Raw genomic sequence first — 9,867 nt, forward strand, 5'->3', positions numbered from 1 at the left:
ACTCAAAGTTATTTAAATTTGCTGTTAGTTCACAAGGTCTTTAATTATGAATATTAAACAGCTCCAAGACTGGTCCTGGATAAACAGGCTAATTTCTCTTACACTCTCTCTCCCCTTCCAAATCTCTCTCACCCTTCCCCATTCTACATCTTTTTCTCACTCTCTCGCTATCTCCTTTTCCCCGTCTCTCACTCATTCCCCTCTCTCCCCTTCCTCCTCCCTCACCCCACCTTCTTTCCCTTCCCTCCCTCTGTCTCCCCTTCTCTCTCTCTCCTGCCTTTCTCTCTCTCCTTCCCTCTATCACTCCTTTCCCTCTCTCCCTCCCTTCCAATCTCTCTAACCCCAGCTCCTTCCCCTGTCTTTCCCAGAGCAGGTGCCCTCCTGTCTCTCTCTCCTTTCCCTTTCCTTTGAGATCCTCCCCTTCTCTCTTTTCTTCCCCTCCCTCTCTTTCCCCTTCCCCTCTCTCTTCCCTCTTTCCTACTCCTTCCCCTCTCTTCCACCTTCGACATTCTCCCCACCTCTCTCTCTCCCTGTCTCCCCTTCCCCCTCTCTCTCCTTCCACCCTCTCTCCCCTTCCCACTCTCTCTCACAACTTCCCCCTCTCTCCGCTTCCCCCTCTCTCTCACTCCTTCCCCCCTCTCTCCCCTTCCCCTTTCTTTCGCACTCCTTCCCCCTCTCTTCCCTTAACCTCTCTTTCCCCTTCCCTCGCTCTCTCCCCTGCCCCTCTCTTTCTCCCAGTCTCCACTTCCCTCTCTCTCTCACTCCTTCCCCTTTCTCCACTTTCCCTCCTTCTCTCCCCTTCCCCTTTCTCCACGTTCCCTCTCTCTTTCCCCTTCCACTCTCGACTTACCCACTCTTTCACACTCCTTCCCTCTCTCCCCTTAACTTCTCTTTCCCCTCCCTCTCTCTCTTTTCAACAACAGGTGGCTCCATAGCTCAGGGGTTAGAACACTGGTCTTATAAACCAGGGGTATGAGTTCAAATCTCACTGTGGACCTCCTCAAAATTAGTTTAGTATTTAAATGCCAGTCTCTCCCTCCTCCCTATTCTTTCCCACTTTTCAGATTCTCCCCCTTCCCCTCTCTCTCACTTTCCCTTTCCCCTCACCTCTCACTTGTTTGTTTGCCTCTCTCTCTCCCCTTCTACGATCTATTTCACTCCTTCCCCTCTCTCTCTCTCCCCGCCCTTTCCACACTTTCTCTCACTCCCCCTTCCCATTTCTCTCACTCCCCCTTCCCATTTCTCTCACACACCTGCTTCTCTCTCTCCCCTAACCACTCTTTCTCCTCTCTGCTGCTCTCTCTTTCCATCACATTACGACCCATTCTACATCTTTTTACCCCATTCCCCTCCCTCTCTTTCCTCTTCCCTCTCTCTCTCCCATTCTACTCTCTCTTTTCCCTTCCACTCTCTTTCCTGCTCCTTCCCATGTCTTTGCCAGTGCACTTGGCACCATAGCTCAGCGGTTAGAGCACTGGTCTAGTAAATCTCACTGGGGCCTATTTAAAATTAGCTCAGTAGTTAATTCACCGTTAATTAACAAGGGGTTTAATTATAAATATTAAACAGCTCCGAGACCAACTCTGGAACAACAGGCTCCCCTCACACCCTTCCCCCTCTCCTCTTCTCATCTCTCTTACACTCTCTCTCTCCCTTCCCCATCATGACCCATTCTACATCTTTTTACCCCTCTCTCCCTTTCCCACTATCTTGCTTTCCCCATCTCTCACTCATAGAAACATAGACATAGAAAATAGGTGCAGGAGTAGGCCATTCGGCCCTTCTAGCCTGCACCGACATTCAATTGAGTTCATGGCTGAACATGCAACTTCAGTACCCCATTCCTGCTTTCTCACCATACCCCTTGATTCCCCTAGTAGTAAGGACTTCATCTAACTCCTTTTTGAATATATTTAGTGAATTGGCCTCAACAACTTTCTGTGGTAGAGAATTCCACAGGTTCACCACTCTCTGGGTGAAGAAATTCCTCCTCATCTCGGTCCTAAATGGCTTCCCCCTTATCCTTAGACTGTGTCCCCTGGTTCTGGACTTCCCCAACATTGGGAACATAATTCCTGCATCTAACCTGTCTAACCCCGTCAGAATTTTAAACGTTTCTATGAGGTCCCCTCTCATTCTTTAGAACTCCAGTGAATACAAGCCCAGTTGATCCAGTCTTTCTTGATAGGTCAGTCCCGCCATCCCGGGAATCAGTCTGGTGAACCTTCGCTGCACTCCCTCAATAGCAAGAATGTCCTTCCTCAGGTTAGGAGACCAAAACTGTACACAATACTCCAGGTGTGGCCTCACCAAGGCCCTGTACAATTGTAGCAACACCTCCCTGCCCTTATACTCAAATCCCCTCGCTATGAAGGCCAACATGCCATTTGCTTTCTTAACCGCCTGCTGTACCTGCATGCCAACCTTCAATGACTGATGTACCATGACACCCAGGTCTCTTTGCACCTGCCCTTTTCCTAATCTGTCACCATTCAGATAATAGTCTGTCTCTCTGTTTTTACCACCAAAGTGGATAACCTCACATTTATCCACATTATACTTCATCTGCCATGCATTTGCCCACTCACCTAACCTATCCAAGTCGCTCTGCAGCCTCATAGCATCCTCCTCGCAGCTCACACTGCCACCCAACTTAGTGTCATCCTCAAATTTGGAGATACTACATTTAATCCCCTCGTCTAAATCATTAATGTACAGTGTAAACAGCTGGGGCCCCAGCACAGAACCTTGCGGTACCCCACCAGTCACTGCCTGCCATTCTGAAAAGTACCCATTTACTCCTACTCTTTGCTTCCTGTCTGACAACCAGTTCTCAATCCATGTCAGCACACTACCCCCAATCCCATGTGCTTTAACTTTGCACATTAATCTCTTGTGTGGGACCTTGTCGAAAGCCTTCTGGAAGTCCAAATATACCACATCAACTGGTTCTCCCTTGTCCACTCAACTGGAAACATCCTCAAAAAATTCCAGAAGATTTGTCAAGCATGATTTCCCTTTCACAAATCCATGCTGACTTGGACCTATCATATTACCTCTTTCCAAATGCACTGCGATGACATCCTTAATAATTGATTCCATCATTTTACCCACTACCGATGTCAGGCTGACCGGTCTGTAATTCCCTGTTTTCTCTCTCCCTCCTTTTTTAAAAAGTGGGGTTACATTGGCTACCCTCCACTCCATAGGAACTGATCCAGAGTCAATGGAATGTTGGAAAATGACTGTCAATGCATCCGCTATTTCCAAGGCCACCTCCTTATCATTCCCCTCTCTCTCCCCTTCCCCTCCCTCTCTTTCACCTTCCCCCTCTCTCACATCTTCCCCTCTCTCTCACCCGTTCCCTTTCTCTCCTCTACCCATTTCCTCCCCTCACTCTCCCCTTCCTCACTCTCTCCCCTTCCCCCTCACTCTCCACTTCCCCCCCTCTCTCCTCTTCCCCCCTTCCCCCCCTCTCTCCCCTTCCCCCTCTCTCCTCTTCCCCCCTCTCTCTCTCCCCCTCACTCTCCCCTTCCCCACTCTCTCCCCTTCCCCCTCACTCTCCCCTTCTCCCCCTCTCTCCTCTTCCCCCCTCTCTCTCTCCCCTTCCCCCTCTCTCTCCCATTCGACTCTCTCTTTTCCCTTCCCTTCTCTTTCCTGCTCCTTCCCCTGTCCTTCCCAAGGCAGGTAGCTCCATAGCTCAGGGGTTGGAGCGCTGGTCTTGTACACCTGGGGTCATGGGTTCAGATCTCACTGGGGCTTATTCAAAATTAGCTCAGTATTTAAATTTGCTGTTAATTAACACTGTGTTTAATTATAAATATTAAACAGCTCTGTGATTGATCCGAGATCAACAGGCTCATTTCTCTTACACTCTTTCCCTCCCTTCCACATTCTGCATCTTTTTCTCCCTCTCTCTCTATCACATTTTCCCCGTCTCTCACTCATTCCCCTCTCTCCCCTTCCCCCACCCTCTTTCCTTCCCCCTCACTCTCGATCCTTCTCCCTCGCTCTTCTCTCACTCCTTCCCCTCCTTCCACTCACTCTCCCCATCCGTTCCCTCTCTTTCCCTTCCCTGCCTCTGTCTCCCCTTCTCTCTCTCTCCTGCCTCTCTCTCTCCTTCCCTCTCTCTCCCCTTCCACTCCCTCTCTCACCCCTTTCCCTCTCTCCCTCTCTCTCTCCCCAGCTCCTTCCCCTGTATTTCCCAGAGGAGGTGCCTTCCTGTCTCTCTCTCCTTTCCCTTTCCTTTGAGATTCTCCCCTTCTCCCTCTTCTTCCCCGCCCTCTCTTTCCCCTTCCCCTCTCTCTTCCCTCTTTCCTACTCCTTCCCCTCTCTCCGCCACTTCTACATTCTCCCCGCCTCTCTCTCTCTCCCCTTCCTCTCCCTGTCTCCCTTTCCCCCTCTCTCTCACTCCTTCCCCCCTCTCTCCACTTCCTTCCCCCCTCTCTCCCCTTCTCCTTTCTCTCCCTTTACCCCTCTTTCACTCCTTCCCATCTATCTCCCCTTCCGCCTTCTCCCCTTCCCCTCTCTTTCGCAATCATTCCCCCTCTGTTCCCTTAACCTCTCTTTCCCCTTCCCTCGCTCTCTCCCCTGCCCCTCTCTCCCCTTCCCCTCCCTCTCTCTCCACTTCCCCTCTCTCTCACTCCTTCCACTCTCTCTTTTCCCTTCCCCTCTCTTTCCTGTTCTTTCCCCTGTCTTTCCCAGAGCAGGTGGCTCCATATTTCAGGGGTTAGAGTACTGGTCTTGTCAACCAAGAGTTGTGAGTTCAAATCTCACTGGGGCCTACTCAAAATTAGCTCAATATTTAAATTCACTGTCAATTAACAAGGGGCTTAATTATAAATATTAAACAGCTCTGAGACTGACCCTGCAACAACAGCTTCTCGTCTCTCTTACACTCTCTCTCCCTTCTTCCCCGCTCGAACTCACTCCTTCACCCTCTCTTTCCCCTTTCTCATTCTGTCCTTCCACTGTCTCATTCTTCCCTTCTCCTCTGTCTCATTCTCCCCTTCCCCTCTCTCTCCTCTCTCCCCTTCCCTCGCTACTTTCATTCTCTCACTCCTTCCCCTCTCTCTCCTTCCTCCTCTATCTTCCCTCTCTCTTCCCTCCCCCTCTCTCCCCTACCCACACTCTCCCCTGCCCCCTTTCCCTTTTCACTCTCCCTCTCCCCTTCCCCTATCTTCCCTCCCCTCTCTCCTCTCTCTCACTTTTCCCTTTCTTTTCAGATTTTCCCCATTCTCCCTCTCTCTCCCCTTCCTTTCTCTCTCCCCTGTCTCCTCCCTCTCTCGCCTTCCCATCTCTCCCCCCTTCCTCTCTCTCACTCCTTCCCTCTCTCTCCCCTTCCCCCTCTCTGTCACTTCTGCCCCCTCTCTCCCCTTCCCCTCCCCTCCCTCTCTCTCTCCCCTTCCCCTCCCTCTCTGCCCCCTTCCCCTCTCTCTCACTCCTTCCACTCTCTCTTTTCCCTTTCCCCTCTCTTTCCTGCTCCTTCCCCTGTTTTTCCCTGAGCAGGTGGCTCCATAGTTCAGGGGTTAGAGCACTGGTTTAGTAAACCACGGGCCGTGGGTTCAAATCTCATTTGGGCCTATTTAAAATTAGCTCAGTGTTTAAATTCACTGTCAATTAACAAGGGCTTTAAGTATAAATATTAAACAGCCCCAAGACCGACCCTGGAACAACAGGCTTCACTCTCTCTCCCTTTTTCCCCGCTCGGTCTCACTCCTTCACCCTCACTTTCCCCTTCCCCTGTCTCATTCTCCCGTTCCCCTCTCACTCTTTCCCTCCTCTCTTCCTCCATGTCTCCCATTCCCCTCTCTCTCTCCCCTTCCCTCTCTCTCTCCCCTTCCCCTCTCTCTCACTCCTTCCAATCTCTCTCCCCTTCCCCTCTCTCTCTCACTCCTCCCACTCTCTCGTTCCTGCTCCTTCCTGTATTGTTACTTGGCTCCATAGCTCAGGGGTTAGAGCATTGGTGTTGTAAACTAGGGATTGTGAGTTCAAATCTTACTGGGGCTTGTTTAAAATTAGCTCAGTATTTAAATTCACTGTCAATGAACAAGGGATTTAATTATAAATATGAAACATCCCCAAGACAGACCCTGGAATAAAAGACTCTCTCTTTCCCTTCCCCATCACGACCCGTTCTATATCTTTTATCCCCTCTCTCCCTTTCCCGCTATCTCGCCTTCCCCGTCTCTCACTCATTCCCCCCTCTCACCCTCTCACCCTCTCCCTCTCTCCCCTCACTCCTCTCTCTCTCTCTTTTCCCTTTCTTTTCAGATTCTCCCATTCTCCCTCTCTCTCCCCTTCCTTTCTCTCTCCCCTGTCTCCTCCCTCTCTCGTCTTCCCATCTCTCTCCCCTCCCTCTCTCTCCCCTTCCCTCTCTCTCTCACTCCTTCCACCCTCTCTTTCCCTTCCCCTCTCTTTTCTGCTCCTTTCCCTGTCTTTCCCAGACAGGTGGCTCCATCGCTCAGGGGTCAGGGGTCGTGGGTTCAAATCTCATTGGGGCCTACTAAAAATTAGCTCAGTATTTAAATTTACTGTCAATTAACAACAGCTTTAATTATAAATATTAAACAGCTCTGTGACCGACCATGGATCAACAGGCTCATTTCTCTTACACTCACGCTCCCTTTCCAAATCTCTCTCTCCCTTCCCCATTCTACATCTTTTTCTCCCTCTCTCTCTGTCTCATTTTCCCCGTCTCTCACTCATTCCCCTCTCTCCCCTTCCCCCTCCCTCACCCCACCCTCTTTCCTTCCCCCTCACTCTCTACCCTTCTCCCTCGCTTTTGTCTCACTCCTTCCTCTCCTTCCTCTCACTCTCCCCATCCGCTCCCTCTTTCCCTTCCCTGCCTCTGTCTCACCTTCTCTCTCTCTCCTGCCTTTCTCTCTCTCTCCTTCCCTCTCTCACTCACTCCTTTCCCTCTCTCCCTCCCTTCCCCTCTCTCTCTCCCCAGCTCCTTCCCCTGTCTTTCCCCGGGCAGGTGGCTCCATAGCTCAGGGGTTAGATCTCTGGTCTAGTAAACCAGGCGTCGTGGGTTCAAATCTCATTGGGGCCAACTCAAAATTAGCTCAGTATTTAAATTCACTGTCAATTAACTAGAGATTTAATATATAAATATTAAACATATCTGAGACTGACCCTAGAACAAGAGGAACTTTCTTGCCCCCTTCACCAATCTTTCTCATGCCTTATACCTCTCTCCGTCTCCCAGCTTCTCACTCTGTCTCTCCGCTTCTGCCTTTCCCCTCTCTCTGTCTCTCCCTCTCTCATTGCCTGTTGCTCTCTCTCTCTGCCCTCTACGTCACTGTCTCTCACCGTCTCTCCTTCTCCATCTCTGTGTCTCTCTTTGTCACAGCCCCTCGAGCCTGTTCCGCCATTCAATTAGATCAGGGCTGATCCATATTTTAACTCCATCTACCCACCTCGGTTCCGTAACCGTTAGTAACCTTGCCTAACCAAAATAATAGAATCAGAGAACATTATGAGACAGAAGGAGGCCATTCGGCCCATCGTGTCTGTGCCAGTCGGAAGAACAGTTACCCAGCCTAATCCCACCTTCCAGCTCTCGGTACGTAACCCAGGGGATTTGCAGGATCTTGCGGAGACATCGTTGGTGGTATTTCTCCAGCGACTTGAGCTGTCTGCTGTACATGGTCCATGTATCTGAGCCATACAGGAGGGCGGGTATCACTACAGCCCTGTAGACCATGAGCTCGGTGGTAGGTTTGAGGGCCTGGTCTTCAAACACTCTTTTCCTCAGGCTGCACTGGCGCACTGGAGGCGGTGTTGGATCTGGTGGTCAATGCCTGCCCTTGTTGATAAGAGACTCCCGAGGTTTCGGGAATGGTCCCCGGTGTCCAGGGCCGCCCCGTGGACCTTGCTGACTGGGGGGCAGTGCTGTGCGGTGAGGACAGGCTGCTGGAGGACCTTTGTCTTACGGATGTTTAGTGTAAGGCCCGAGCTCTCGGCCGCCTCGGTGAAGATGTTGACGATGACTTGGAGATCAGCCTCTGAATGTGAGCAGACGCAGGCATCGTCCACGTACTGTAGCTCGACGACAGAGGTTGGGGTGGTCTTGGACCTGGCCTGGAGACAGCGAAGGTCGAACAGGTTCCCACTGGTTCTGTAGTTTAGTTCCACTCCAGCGGGGAGCTTGTTGACTGTGAGGTGGAGCACGGCAGCGAGGAAGATTGAGAAGAGGGTTGGGGGCGATGACACAGCCCTGCTTGACCCCGGTCCGGACGTGGATTGGGGTCTGTGATGGATCCGTTGGGTCAGGATCGCGGCCTGCATGTCGTCGTGGAGCAGGCCGGAGGATGGTGATGAACTTTTGGGGGGCAGCCGAAACGGAGGAGGACGCTCCATAGACCCTCGCGGTTGACGGTGTCAAAGGCCTTTGTGAGGTCGAAGAAGGCCATGGACAAGGGTTGGTGCTAGTCCCTGTATTTCTCTTGTCCTCATCGACCCTCCTTGTTACCTCCTCAAACAACTCAATCAAGTTAGTCAGACACGGCCTTCCCTGAACAAATCCACACCGACCGACCTTGATTAATCTGTGTCTTTCTAAATGTAGGTTTATCCTGTCCCTCAGAATTGATCCCAGTAATAACTTTCACCGGGGAATGGGATAAATACTTGCCGGGCTGTGGGGAAAGTGCGGGGGGCGGGGAATAATCTCTCTCACAGAGCCGGCACAGACACGATGGGCCGAATGGCCCTCCTTGTGTGCTGTAAGATTCTGTCAATGTTCAGGGATGGATCACCGAGAATGATTATTCGGGCCCCACCTCCTTGTTAACAATAGTAAGATGTAAACAGGAGCTGGTGTTACAGGTGGCTCCATAGCTCAGGGGTTAGAGCACGGGTCTGGTAAACCAGGGGTCGTGAGTTCAAATTTTTTACTGGGGCCTATTCAAAATTAGCTCAGTATTTAAATTCACTGTCCATCACCCTTTGCCTCTGTCTCTCTGTTTCTTCTCCCTTTCCTTTCAGATTGTTCCCCTCTCTCTCTCTCTCTCTCTCTCTCTCTATTTCTCTCTCTCTCGAGGTGCAGGAATAGGCCATTCAGCCCTTTGAGCCTGCACTGCCATTCAATGAGTTCATGGCTGAACAGGCAACTTCAGAACCCCATTCCTGCTTTCTCGCCATACCCCTTGATCCCCCTAGTAGTAAGGACTACATCTAACTCCTTTTTGAATATATTTAGTGAATTGGCCTCAACAACTTTCTGTGGTCGAGAATTCCACAGGTTCACCACTCTCTGGGTGAAGAAGTTTCTCCTCATCTCGGTCCTAAATGGCTTACCCCTTATCCTTAGACTGTGACCCCTGGTTCTGGACTTCCCCAACATCGGGAACATTCTTCCTGCATCTCACCTGTCCAGTCCCGTCAGAATTTTAAACGTTTCTATGAGATCCCCTCTCATTCGTCTGAACTCCAGTGAATACAAGCCCAGTTGATCCAGTCTTTCTTGGTAGGTCAGTCCCACCATCCCGGGAATCAGTCTGGTGAACCTTCGCTGCACTCCCTCAATAGCAAGAACGTCCTTCCTCAGGTTAGGAGATCAAAACTGTCCACAATACTCCAGGTGTGGCCTCACCAAGGCCCTGTACAACTGTAGCAACACCTCCCTACCCCTGTACTCAAATCCCCTCGCTATCTTACTCCTTCTCCCTCTTTCCCCTTCACCTCTCTTTCCCCACCCCACTCTCTCTCTCCCCTGCTCCCTCTCTCTTCCTCTCTGTCTCCCCTTCTCCCACTCTCTCATTCCTTCCCCACTCTCTCCCCTTCCCCTCCCTCCCGCTCTTTCCCACTCCTTCCCCTCTCTCTCTCCTTCCTGCTTCTTTCCCTGTCTTCATCTATGCAGCT

At 51.1% G+C, this 9,867-nt stretch overlaps 1 non-coding gene across 1 annotated transcript; it reads left to right on the plus strand.

The window, feature by feature from the left end:
- Positions 1-6,981: 6,981 nt before the first annotated feature.
- Positions 6,982-7,054, plus strand: trnat-agu (transfer RNA threonine (anticodon AGU)). Its single transcript has one exon. It is a non-coding gene; the product is annotated as a tRNA-Thr (tRNA).
- Positions 7,055-9,867: the final 2,813 nt, after the last annotated feature.

The sequence above is a fragment of the Pristiophorus japonicus genome, unplaced genomic scaffold (assembly GCF_044704955.1).
Source record: "Pristiophorus japonicus isolate sPriJap1 unplaced genomic scaffold, sPriJap1.hap1 HAP1_SCAFFOLD_221, whole genome shotgun sequence".
Lineage (NCBI taxonomy): Eukaryota > Metazoa > Chordata > Chondrichthyes > Pristiophoridae > Pristiophorus > Pristiophorus japonicus.